The sequence below is a fragment of the Salmo salar genome, chromosome 19, assembly GCF_965601325.2.
Source record: "Salmo salar chromosome 19, fSalSal1, whole genome shotgun sequence".
Classification (NCBI taxonomy): domain Eukaryota; kingdom Metazoa; phylum Chordata; class Actinopteri; order Salmoniformes; family Salmonidae; genus Salmo; species Salmo salar.
In genome coordinates, this window is record NC_138309.1 from 84,387,352 (window position 1) to 84,401,255 (window position 13,904).

Consider the following 13,904-nt stretch of genomic DNA (forward strand, 5'->3'; position numbering starts at 1 on the left):
TGTGGCTATGTTTATGAAGGTCATCAGAGTAATCTTGAAAAAGATTTCAAGGAACACAATAGCTTTTTCATTAGTGTGAGCGGACCAAGTCATTTGGTGTCACTCTAAAGCGGAAAGGTGGAACAAGCGAGTCAGGAGTAGGTTTTCTTGGTTGAACCCAGTTCTCTATTGAGGGATTTCTGACGATACAAACACTCCAACACAACCAATGAGAATCACCCAAGGAACATCATACATCTTCTTCTTTAGATGACACAGGAACACAAGACGATTTTCTTTAAGCTATAACAACAATCACAGGTTCGTCACCGTCTTAATGATTCTTCGTGGATCGCTCCCCTCTCTTGGTGGCCATCCTCCAGAGATAGTTTATCTTCTTCTTCTCTCCCCTTCGCTGGTTCCCTCCTCCCTCTTGTAGGGGAAAGAGAATATGTCGTTAGTACCGTCAGCTGTGCTTAATTGCCTCTGGTCACATTGTCTCACATGCCTGGTTGGGCTACTATCCGTGAGCCCAGCCTGCCCTCTGGTGGTCCTTCCACATTAGTTTATGTTACTGTAGGCTACCTGTTGCAGCATGCTCAAATGCAGAGTTTGGTTTTAGATTGATTTAGTTATTTAGGGAAACCTCAGAATATGCTCTTTCTGATAGTATACAGAAATCAAAAACGTCCTACCTTCATCTGTTGAAGGATTTGAAAATGTAACTTTTTGGCTCTCATGGGGGGGGGGGGGAAATGACATGTCCTCTTACAACTGCTTATAACTACAAATTATGTATGTACAACATACATGTGTTAAATAGACTTATTTAGAAAAAGTCAAGGACGGAGGAAAGGCTTGACTTTGAAAATGGCAGAGATATTTTAATTTTTAAATTCATATTGAGTCAAAATGACTTACTCTGCTCTTCTAATATTAAAGGTGTACTTCCTGTTAGCAGAGACTGTGTTCAGGGTAAATGCGGCATATGTCGACTCAATCGGTTTACATTTCTACATTTTCAGCGATACAGACTGATTAGAGCCCTTAGTAAAAAATCATGAGTAAACTGTTGATTGTCACCAACTTCCATATTTGGCCGATACAATTTTTTATATTTGATGTGTAAATTCAGAATAACTACGTTACTATGCTATTATATTCGCTATGATATTCTTATATGTTATGTAGAGTACTAATGAATTATCATGTGATCTTCCAAGACATTGACTCAGCTTTGATGTAACTTTTACTAAACGAGTACCATTGTGACTCTCTGGTGCACTCTGGCAGCACTACACCCATGCAGTCCTCTCCATCGAAACGAGCGCACCTAGCCTACATGTTTGCCTCACGAAAAATGTTATGATGCAATGAGATGCCACATGTGTGGCTGTTTTATAAAAAAATCTGGGAATATTTGGCCAAGTAAAAATGTATGTCTGGTCAATTGGATTGAAGTAGCAGCAAATGTGTTGAATGGGTAACTAATGAACATGGAGAGCCTCACAAGTTTGACGAAATGACCTTATGTCTTTTTAATCTAATAGGCTCTTTACTTACTTTTGTAGATATTCATCAGAAACTTTTTGTAACTAGATAGGCCTGTCTTTTCCAAGGTTAGCTGGATTTTAGCCCAAAAGAATTTGATAAATATGAGTACAGACCTATCTTCACAGGTCCAAAAAAGTTGGACCCATTCGGGAATGGACCTGTGGCTTTCCCACAGGTCCAATTTCCCACCCTAGACCCAATTCATGTAGACCCGGTCCGATCCGAGTGAGGGAAGCAGCAGAAAAGTCATTTTTTTTAAGGTACTTTATTAAACGGAGCTGATAAAGCACGGGAGAAGGGAGAGAAGGATGCCACTCTAGCAGGCAGGGGGAGGGGCCGTACTGTGAGCGAGTGACACGGGGAGCAAGGAGGGAGGGAGGGAGAGAGGGACGAGAGACAGCAACCAACCAAGTCGACTCGTGCTATAGTAGACCAATAGCTGCCATAGCTAGGCTATTTATTATCAAATATGATTACGTAATACCTCTCTTGACTGCATCAAACCGGGAGAAGCTAGTAAACCAACATAGCTAACGTCAGCTAGCTAGGCTAATTGAGGCTGCAGTGTACATGCGCTTTCTCATCCTGCAGTTACAAACAACAACATCTCCATTCAGAATATGAAGTATCAGCCTACCTGTTGGCTCTTTGTTGTTGTAGCCTATCCTTTAACTTTTAATTTTGTCCTTTTAATTCCATATTCCATTGATTATATAGCTCTTAACTTTTGCTACACACGGAGGCTCTATGACTGTAACCTATTGCCGTCTCTGATGAGTTTAAGGAGGCTTTTTCAGTTGTCACAGTTCCAGAAGAATTGCTGTCTCAGTTGCATGAATACTGCATTCACCCTGTAGTGTTAGACTTCCTGATGCAACTTGCTCCTGTTACAGTAGCATATAGATCCTCTTCAAGGCCCGGGTTTCCTGTCAAAATAGGCAGCTTGACAGTGTTTGAACCCCTGCAAGAGGAAATGATTGTGTATCTGAAAGCAATTGATGAAGGTGTTGATCACTTTGAAGTATGTGGTTGCTTTACAGACAAAGAGGGAAGAGTGTTGGCTGAGCTTAAACATGTGATGATTAAATATCTTGGGAGCCGCTCTCCTGTTGCTGAAGAATACTTCATCCACAATGACTTCTGTGTAGTTCTCGGACGGAAGGTCTTGGTCTTTTTTGACCAGGTAGGAGTATCAAAATCCATGCATCAAGTCATGCAGCAGCACTTGAGCTCAAAGTCTAGATGCCTTACATATGCTAAGGAGGTCTTGAGCCATGGATTTCCTACACTCTTGGCAAACTTTATTACCTCAAGCAAAACTTTGAGGAAGTCTTGTTTGAGTGGGGTCAGGAAGACCATATTGGAAACTGCTGTGATCCAGAACTATTTGACGGAATGGAAGTGAAGGTAATGAATTTTCCCAAAGTCCATCAGAATAACAACCTACTGATCAACAGAGAACACGGTGGACTGTGTATCAGCCCAGGCTTTGTCCTGTAAGATATGACTAGAAAGGGCAGATATTTCCTTCTAGCTGATTGACATCAGCTCTGTCTCTACAGAGGACATCAGATCTCCGACAAAATCAAATCAAAGGACATTTTATTTGGCACATGCGCCAAATACAACAAGTGTAGACCTTACCATGAAATGCTTACTTTACAAGCCCTTAACCAACATTGCAGTTCAAGAAAAATAGTTAAGAAAATATTTACTAAATAAACTAAAGTAAAAAATGAAATAATAACTAAGACAATAAAATAACAGTCCCAAGGTTATATACAGGGGTACCGGTACCCAGTCTACGCACAGGGGTACAGGTAAGTCAAGTGAATTTGTACATGTACTGTAAGGTATGTGTAAAGTGACTATGCATAGATAATGAGGTGTTTGACCTAACATAAGAACAATTCAGTGTATGCCGTTCTATTCTGTTCTTTTGAAATAGACTACATTTTCTTTATAGCTTGTTTCTTTAGAACTGTCTAAAATAAATAATGAATTTATTGTGAAGGTGTAGGCTATATTACATGGATGTATTGTGACGATGTAGGCTATATTACATGGATTTATTAGACTTTTTAAAATGTAGATGTTCCAAAGGTCTGCATCAGCAGTTAATTAAAGTGAGAACGACAGTTATTTGCTTGACAATCACCATCTGAAGAAATGTTGTGACCGCCACAGCCCTAGTGTTCACTCAGTGCCTTTTGGCCACACATTTATTGTGCATTTGGACAGGAGATCCTTTCTCTAGAGACCTCTACATTTCAGAAAATGTCATCCGGTAGCATTGACTTCCTGTCTGTTGAGGAATCGGAGTTGTACTTCAGCTCAAAGACCCTGTCTGGTGTGGTACTGGGTAAAGATGATTCCAAAAGGCACACTGTCCAACATTCAGTTGCTCTTTTCCAGAAGAAGTCTGTGTACATTGTCACAGGTGGTATCTCTGGGCTGGGGTTTGAAACAGTGAAGTTCCTTTCTCAGAAAGGTGGAGAGTACATCGTCATACTCTCCAGAAGTAGCCCCACACCAGACATACAGCAGGAGATAGTCCTTCTGGAGAGACAATGGACTGTCCAGATTGTATGGATGGGATGTGATGTCTCTGTTTCTGAGCATGTGCTCAGAGTGATTGGTCTCATTGGTCAGAAGTTTCCCTCTTGTCCAATCAAAGGGGTGTTTCACAGTGCAGTCGTCCTGCATGATGGGTTGATTGAAACCCTTGACAAATCCCACTTTGAGAAAGTCCTAAAGCCCAAGGTGAGTGGAGCTCTGAATCTTCACCACGCCACAAAACACTGTTAGAGGAGTAGCAGCACGCAAAGTAGTCCATCGCCTCACAAACAAAAATGATCATATTTGACCTAGTGGTGGCGCTCTAAACATGCACAAATTCCCATAGGAACACAGCCATTTTAAAAGCACAGGGGCTTGTGCAGGAATGATATACATATGAACTTATTACTTTTTTTAAAGCTGAAGTCGTAACCTTTTCACTGATGTAATCAGATCTCATGTCTGATTCCCAGTTCGTCCACTAGATTGCAGTAGAATATCACATGACATAACTTGGCCACTTGAAACCATAGACTTCTGGTATGTCACTGTGCTAAAATGGCTGAAAAGACTTTCTGACATCTAAAATTTACCCTAGCAACCAGGGCTTTCTGTTTCTGACGTTTACATTTGTATTTTTTTAATAACACACAGTTACGCAAGGAACCATCAAACTTGTTTTCCCATTCGGTTTTCCCATTGGAAACAAGTGAGACAGATCAACGACACATATGGAGGATTTAAGGTAATGTCATATTAAAATGTGGATGGAAAAAGAAATGCATTGCCTTACGATCAAATCAAATCACATTTTATATTATGTCACATGCTTCGAAAACAACAGTTTTAGACTAACAGTAAAATGATTACTTACAGGTACTTTTTTAAAGATAAAAAATAGAAAAATAACAGAAATAGTGACATGAGGAATAAATATACAGTAAAAAATGAATAACAATAACGAGTAAAAATAACATGGCTATATACAGGAAGTACCAGTACAGAGTTGATGTGCAGGGGTACAAGGAAAACTCAGCAAAAAAAGAAACGTCCCTTTTTCAGGACCCTGTCTTTCGAAGATAATTCGTAAAAATCCAAATCACTTCACAGAACTTCATTGTAAAGGGTTTAAACACTGCTTCCCATGCTTGTTCAATGAACCATAAACAATTAATGAACACGCACCTGCTTAGACTTTATCCAACATGTTACTGGGCCCACCCATAACCCCAGCCATACTCTGGACCTGGTTATTACCAAGGGGTTTTCTACTGGGCCCACCCATAACCACAGCCATACTCTGGACCTGGTTATTACCAAGGGGTTTTCTACTGGGCCCACCCATAACCACAGCCATACTCTGGACCTGGTTATTACCAAGGGGTTTTCTACTGGGCCCACCCATAACCACAGCCATACTCTGGACCTGGTTATTACCAAGGGGTTTTCTACTGGGCCCACCCATAACCACAGCCATACTCTGGACCTGGTTATTACCAAGGGGTTTTCTACTGGGCCCACCCATAACCACAGCCATACTCTGGACCTGGTTATTACCAAGGGGCTTTCTACTGGGCCCACCCATAACCACAGCCATACTCTGGACCTGGTTATTACCAAGGGGTTTTCTACTGGGCCCACCCATAACCACAGCCATACTCTGGACCTGGTTATTACCAAGGGGTTTTCTACTGGGCCCACCCATAACCACAGCCATACTCTGGACCTGGTTATTACCAAGGGGTTTTCTACTGGGCCCACCCATAACCACAGCCATACTCTGGACCTGGTTATTACCAAGGGGTTTTCTACTGGGCCCACCCATAACCACAGCCATACTCTGGACCTGGTTATTACCAAGGGGTTTTCTACTGGGCCCACCCATAACCACAGCCATACTCTGGACCTGGTTATTACCAAGGGGTTTTCTACTGGGCCCACCCATAACCACAGCCATACTCTGGACCTGGTGATTACCAAGGGGCTTTCTACTGGGCCCACCCATAACCACAGCCATACTCTGGACCTGGTTATTACCAAGGGGTTTTCTACTGGGCCCACCCATAACCACAGCCATACTCTGGACCTGGTTATTACCAAGGGGTTTTCTACTGGGCCCACCCATAACCACAGCCATACTCTGGACCTGGTTATTACCAAGGGGCTTTCTACTGGGCCCAGCCATAACCACAGCCATACTCTGGACCTGGTTATTACCAAGGGGCTTTCTACTGGGCCCAGCCATAACCACAGCCATACTCTGGACCTGGTTATTACCAAGGGGATTTCTACTGGGCCCAGCCATAACCACAGCCATACTCTGGACCTGGTTATTACCAAGGGGCTTTCTACTGGGCCCAGCCATAACCACAGCCATACTCTGGACCTGGTTATTACTAAGGGGCTTTCTAATGGGCCCAGCCATAACCACAGCCATACTCTGGACCTGGTTATTACTAAGGGGCTTTCTAATGGGCCCACCCATAACCGTGGCCATACTCTGGACCTGGTTATTACCAAGGGGCTTTCTACTGGGCCCAGCCATAACCACAGCCATACTCTGGACCTGTTTATTAGCAAGGGGCTTTCTATTGATATATCCTCTATTGTTGATGTTGCTTTATCTGATCAGCACTAGGGATTTATACTACCTTGTTGCCCAGAGCACAGGGTAATACTGAACGCATTATTAGGAAACAGTATCTTACCTCTGAAGTTGCTACAGATTTTATTGAGTGTATGAACAATACTTCACCACCTATTGTGCCTTCCTCTTGTGATGATTTAGCTTATAACTTTAATAATAAATTAAGGGAAACTATTGATGCCATAGTTCTAGTAAAGCTGAAAAGGGCCACATCCAAACAGAGAGCCCATTGGATGAGAGAGAAAACGAATAAATTAAAGAGAAATTGCAGAAAGGCGGAGCGGAAGTAGAGAAAGTCAAAGTTGCAGGTCCATTATGATATTCTGAGAGATCAACCTGGCATATATACTATCGTTCAAAAGTTTGTGGTCACTTAGAAATGTCCTTGTTTTTGAAAGAAAAGCTAATTTGTTGTCCATTAAAATAACATCAAATTTATCAGAAATACAGTGTAGACATTGTTAATGTTGTAAATGACTATCAAAACAAACTCTCAACCAATTATATTAATTTGGGGACAGGTCGAAAAGCATTAAACATTTATGGCAATTTAGCTAGCTAGCTTGCACTTGCTAGCTAATTTGTCCTATTTAGCTACCTTGCTGTTGCTAGGTAATTTGTCCTGGGATATAAACATTGAGTTGTTATTTTACCTGAAATGCACAAGGTCCTCTACTCCACCAATTAATCCACACATAAAACGGTCAACCGAATCGTTTCCAGTCATCTCTCCTCCTTCCAGGCTTTTTCTTCTCTTGACTTTATATTGCGATTGGCAACTTTCATAAATAACGTGCATTACCGCCACCAACCTATAACCAATGAGGAGATGGCACGTGGGTACCTGCTTCTATAAACCAATGAAGAGATGGGACAGCACCGCAGCGTGATCTGCGTCAGAAATATAACTGACTTCTATTTTAGCCCTTGGCAACGCAGACGCTCGTTGGCGTACGCGAGCAGTGTGGGTGCAATAATTGAATAATATAGATTTCTAAATTTATTTTGCAACGGTTGGGTACGCGAGCGCTGTAGTCAGCCTGTTATGCTTTCGCCATCTCCTCTTCGAGCCTCTAACCGGCCAAAATTCCCATCTCTCCCTCTCCCTCGCTAGCTCGCTCTTTCTTTACTGTGAAAGATGCGATAGTTTGTGTTCTCAAATTAGACTACGGGAAATAGTTTTCTCCATTGCAAAAATACTGAATCTTAGGAGTCGATTCTGCGCTTGACACCCAGAAATGCGAGTCGACACCGGGAGTTGAGGAATCGATTATTTTGGAGTCGACTCCCACCACTAATAACGCACAGTATATTTGCGTGGTAGAATTCATGGCTATAGTTCCTTTCCTATGTTTGAGCTGCTTTTGAAAGCAAAAGTCGAATTAAAAACATTATTGGCATTGTTGAATTAGATTTTCATAATACCGAGCTAGGACTGATGGTTTGGTTAGCTAAACTAGCAAGTATGTTTGTTTGGTTACCAAGGCAACTACTGTCGCTATCTAGTAAACTTGCTAGCTACTTCAGTGGATGTTGAACACATTTCTAGCGGTAAATGTGCTAAATTATAGCCATGGTATAAAAGTGATAATCAACTCGCAGGTCTATGCGCTTTCCAGACAATAATTAAACTCCGTGGAAGACTTTCCACGACTTTCATTATTTTCCAGGGAAGGCATAACGTTAGACTTCGGTGATGTCATCTATAAAATAGCCTCCAACACTCTACTCAACAAACTGGATGCAGTCTATCACAGTGCCATCCGTTTTGTCACCAAAGCCCCATATACTACCCACCATTGCGACCTGTACGCTCTCGTTGGTTGGCCCTCGCTTCATAATCGTCGCCAAACCCACTGGCTACAAGTAATCTATAAGTCTTTGCTAGGTAAAGCCCTGCCTTATCTCAGCTCACTGGTCACCATAGCAGCACCCACACGTAGCACACGCTCCAGCAGGTATATCTCTCTGGTCACCCCCAAAGCCAATTCCTCCTTTGGCCATCTTTCCTTCCAGTTCTCTGCTGCCAATGACTGGAACGAACTGCAAAAATCTCTGAAGCTGGAGAATCATATCTCCCTCACTAGCTTTAAGCACCAGCTGTCTGAGCAGCTCACAGATCACTGCACCTGTACATAGCTCATCAGTAAATAGCAACCAGCATCCAACTACCTCATCCCCATACTGTTATTTATTTTACTTACTTTGCTCCTTTGCACCCCAGTACCTCTACTTGCACATCTATCACTCCAGTGTTTAATTGCTATATTGTAATTATTTCGCCACTATGGCTTATTTATTGCCTTTACCTCCCTTATCCTACCTCATTTGCGCACATTGTATATAGACTTTTTCTATTGTATTATTGACGGTGTTTGTTTATTCCATGTGTAACTGTGTGTTGTTGTTTGTGTCGCACTGCTTTGCTTTATCTTGGCCAGGTCGCAGTTGTAAATGAGAACTTGTTTTCAACTAGCCTACCTGGTTTAAATAAAGGTGAAATTAAAAAAATTGAAATAAAAAGTTGCCTCCTCGTTATTTCTCCCACTCCCCAGAAAGACCATCATGTAAAAACACGGTGATCCTTCTGTGTAATCATCCTATCCTGCCACACTGATTCCAGACCTGATCTGTTATTTCTACATAGAGGTTATTAGGAGGGCCGGTGGGGTAACGACTGGAGGGATTAAGCTAGCAAAATAGTGGGTGGAATGTACAGTAAATCAACATCCTATGCCTCAGACGTAATGCAACAACAACAAAGAGCCATCAGAGAAAAGGTTTTTGAACATGCCCGAACCAAGGTGCATTTGGTGGCAGCAAGCCTTGTAGACAAGGCTAGAGAGGACACCCAGGTTATAGTTAACCATCAAAAAACAATAGACACTACAGCCAGAGTCTTCAGAACAGCCTTAGAAGGAGGCTAAAGGTCACAGCCACAGGCCCACTCATGGCTTTGAGCAAGAAGTGGACTCTCAGGAGTTAAATGGACTTGACATGGGGAGAGTCATTGTGGGAGGTTTTGAAAACTAAGGTAGTGCAGAACAAGTTTGGAATCTGAATATGTGCTTCATATTATCACATAGGCAGGAGGCCTATATATTCTCATATGTGTGTTCTGCTGTAGCCTATATTGATTTATTTTATTTTAAGTCATATTCTGATATTGTGATATTTGTTCTACTGGTACATTAAACTCTGGAAAGTTATATGAAATTTGGGTCTTGTAAGCCCTAACAGCTGAGTGTGTGTGGCATATGCACATGGCAGGTGTTCTACAGTGTTGTCTAAAAATGTTGCTCTACATTAGAATATTAGCCTATAAGAAATTCAGACTTGTTCAACCCCCGCAGCTATACTAAAGTATGTGGGCATACTGCAGTGACGTCTAAACTGCTTTGAATAAATCAGCACCTTGGAGTGCTGTGCGTTTCACCACTATAGATAGTAGGGTACTTGGAGAGTGCTGTGTGTTTCACCACTATAGATAGTAGGGTACTTGGAGAGTGCTGTGTGTTTCACCACCATAGATAGTAGGGTACTTGGAGAGTGCTGTGTGTTTCACCACTATAGATAGTAGGGTACTTGGAGAGTGCTGTGTGTTTCACCACCATAGATAGTAGGGTACTTCGCTGTTTACTCAGTCTGCTGTGCTGCTACATTGCATTGTTTTTTCTCAATGTGTTCAGGTCCTCAGAGCCCCGCGGATACCCTCCCTCTTCTCGCGCTCACTATGTGTTCCGTGACCTCCCGATTTACAAATGAAGCACTGGCCACAACACAACACTAAACAACACATTATTTGCTCTATAAAGGTGACAAACGGTTCCCACAAACTGTTAGGGCCTACATAAAGCTGTCCCAACAGCAGAGTCCCAACAGCAGTCCCTCCACCTTACCACTGCTACACCTGTCTATCAGCAGAGAATTGTCTGGAAGTGAAACAGTTCATTCAGCCTCATTTACTGCCTTCTAAAAAAACATAGCTGACATGGCTGAATTGCTTAAACTAATGTTGTTTCTACTGACAATTGAGATGTACAAACTATGGCATAAGGAGACGACAAGCGGATAAGAGGCAATCCGTCATTTTGATTAAGACATTAATGAACGAGCTAGGACGGACATAGTCGATATAACTATTTGTTCAGCACTTGAAATGTACAGCAACAGAATTCAGAACGTGGGCCGTACTTACAGTATTCTCCCTGTACACCAAGTCAGAATCGTAGGATAAATAAAGGGGACTTATAAGCAAACAATAAAAGCTATTACAATATTGATGATGACATTTCTCTTAAACAGGCTATAGGCTAAATGTGCACCACCAAGTCATATTACTTTACACCCTTATTCTAAAATTGATTAAATTGGGTTTTTTCCCCTCATCAATCTACACACAGTATCCCATAATGACAAAGCAAAACGTTTTTTTTGTTGATAATACAAATTAAAAAAGGAAATGTAACATTTACATAAGTATTCAGACCCTTTACTCAGTACTTTGTTGAAGCACCTTTGGCAGCGATTACAGCCTCAATTCTTCTTGGGTATGAAGCTACAAGCTTGGCACACCTGTATTTGGGGAGTTCCTCCCATTCTTCTCTGCAGATCCTCTTAAGCTATTTTCCAGTCTCCCCAGAGATGTTTGATCAGGTTTAAGTCCAGGCTTTAGCTTGGCCACTCAAGGACATTCAGAGACTTGCCCTGAAGCCACTCCTGTGTTGTCTTGGCTGTGTGCTCAGGGTCGTTGTCCTGTTGGAAGGTGAACCTTCGCCCCAGTCTGAGGTCCTGAGTGCTCTGGAGCAGGTTTTCGTCAATAATCTCTCTGTACTTTGCTCTGTTCATCTTTCCCTCGATTTTGACTAGTCTATCAGTCCATGCTGCTGAAAAACATCCCCACAGCATGATGCTGCCACCACCATGCTTCACTGTAGGGATGGTGCCAGGTTTCCTCCAGACGTGACGCTTGGCATTCAGTCCAAAGAGTTCAATCTTGGTTTCATCAGACCAGAGAATCTGGTTTCTCATGGTCTGAGAGTCTTTAGGTGCTGTTTGGCAAACTCCAAGTGGGCTGTCATGTGCCTTTTACTGAGGATTGGCTTCTATATGGCCACTCTACCAAAGCCTGATTGGTGGAGTGCTGCAGAGATGGTTGTCCTTCTGTAAGGTTCTCCCATTTCCACAGAGGAACTTTAGAGCCATGTCGGAGTGACCACTGGGTTCTTGGTCACCTCCCTGACCAAAGCCCTTCTCCCGCGATTGCTCAGTTTTGCAGAGCGGCCAGCTCTAGGAAGAGTCTTGGTGTTCCAAACTTCTTCCATTAAAGAATGATGGAGGTCTCTGTGTTCTGGGGACCTTCAATGCTGCAGAAATGTTTTGGTATCCTTCCTCAGATCTGTGCATCGACACAACCATGTCTTGGAGCTCTACGGACAATTCCTTCGAACTCATGGCTTGGTTTTTGCTCTGACATGCACTGTCGACTGTGGGACATTATATAAACAGGTGTGTGCATTTCCAAATCATGTGCAATCAATTGAATTTACCACAGGTGGACTCCAATCAAGTTGTAGAAACATCTCAAGGATGATCAATGGAAGCAGGATGCACCTGAGCTCAATTTCGAGTGTCATGGAAAGAATACTTACGTAAATAAGGTATTTTTGTTTTCATATTTAAGAAATGTGCACTTTTTTTAATCCATTTTAGAATAAGGCTGTAACGTAACAAAATGTGGAAAAGGTCAAGGGGTCTGAATACTTTCCGAAGGCACTGTATATATATATATATATATATATATATATACACACACACACACAGTGCCTTCAGAAAGTGTTGTGCCTGTATTTAAAATGGAATAAATTGAGATGTGTCACTGGCCTTCACACAATACCCCATAATGTAGAGTGGAATTATGTTTTTAGAAATGTTTAAAATATATTACAAATGTAAAGCTGAAATGTCTTGAGTGAATAAGTATTCAACCCCTTTCTTATGGCAAGCCTAAATAATAATAATTCAGGAGTAAACATTTCAAATAAGTTGCATGGACTTACTGTTTGCAAAAATCGTTTTTAACATGCTTTTTGAATGACTACCTCATCTCTGTACCCGACGCATACAATTAACTCTGACGTCCCTCAGTCGAGCAGGGAATTTCAAACACAGATTCAACCACAAAGACCAGGGAGGTTTTCCAATGCCTTGAATATCCCTTTGAGCATGATGAAGATATGAATTACAATTTGGATGTTGTATCAATACACCCAGTCACTACAAAGATACAGGCACACTTACGAACTCAGTTATCGTAGAGGAAGGAAACTGCTCAGGGATTTCACCATGAGGATAATGGTGACTTTAAAACAGTTATAGAGTTTAATAGCTGTGATAGGAGAAAGCTGAGGATGGATCCACATTGTATTATTCCATAATAATAACCTAAATGACAGACTGAAAAGAAGGAAGCCTGTACAGAATACAAATATTCCAAAACATGCATCCTGTTTGCAATAAGTGGCAAAAAAATGATGTCCTAGTTCAGACTGTTTTCCAAAAGACACGGAGGCAAATTCACCTTTCAGCAGGACAATAACTGAAACACAAGGCCAAATATACACTGGAGTTGCATACCAAGATGACTTGAAATGTTCTTGAGTGCCCTAGTTACAGTTTTGACATAAATTGTCTTGAACATCTATTGGCAAGACTTGAAAATGGTTGTTTGACAAGGATCAGCAACCAACTTGACAGAGCTTGAAGAATTTAAAAAATAATAATGTGCAATATTGTACAATCCACATGTGCACAGCTCTTAAAGACTTACCCAGAAATACTCACAGCTATAATCACTGCAACAGTATTTAATTTTCAAAACATTTGCAAAAAAATAAACATGTTTTCACTTTGTCAATATGAGGTATGTGTGTAGATGGGTGAGAAAAAACATGTAATCCATTTTGAATTCAGGCTGTAACAACAAAATGTGGAATAAGTCAAGGGGCATGAATACTTTCTGAAGGCACTGTAATATATATATATATATATGTCAAATATAATAAAAAATCAAATTGTCTGTTTTGTCTTGTATGATTTCTTTTTACAGGCTTTGGTTTTTCTTTTTAGCATGTGTAACATAGCACGTTGTGGTGCGCATTGATTG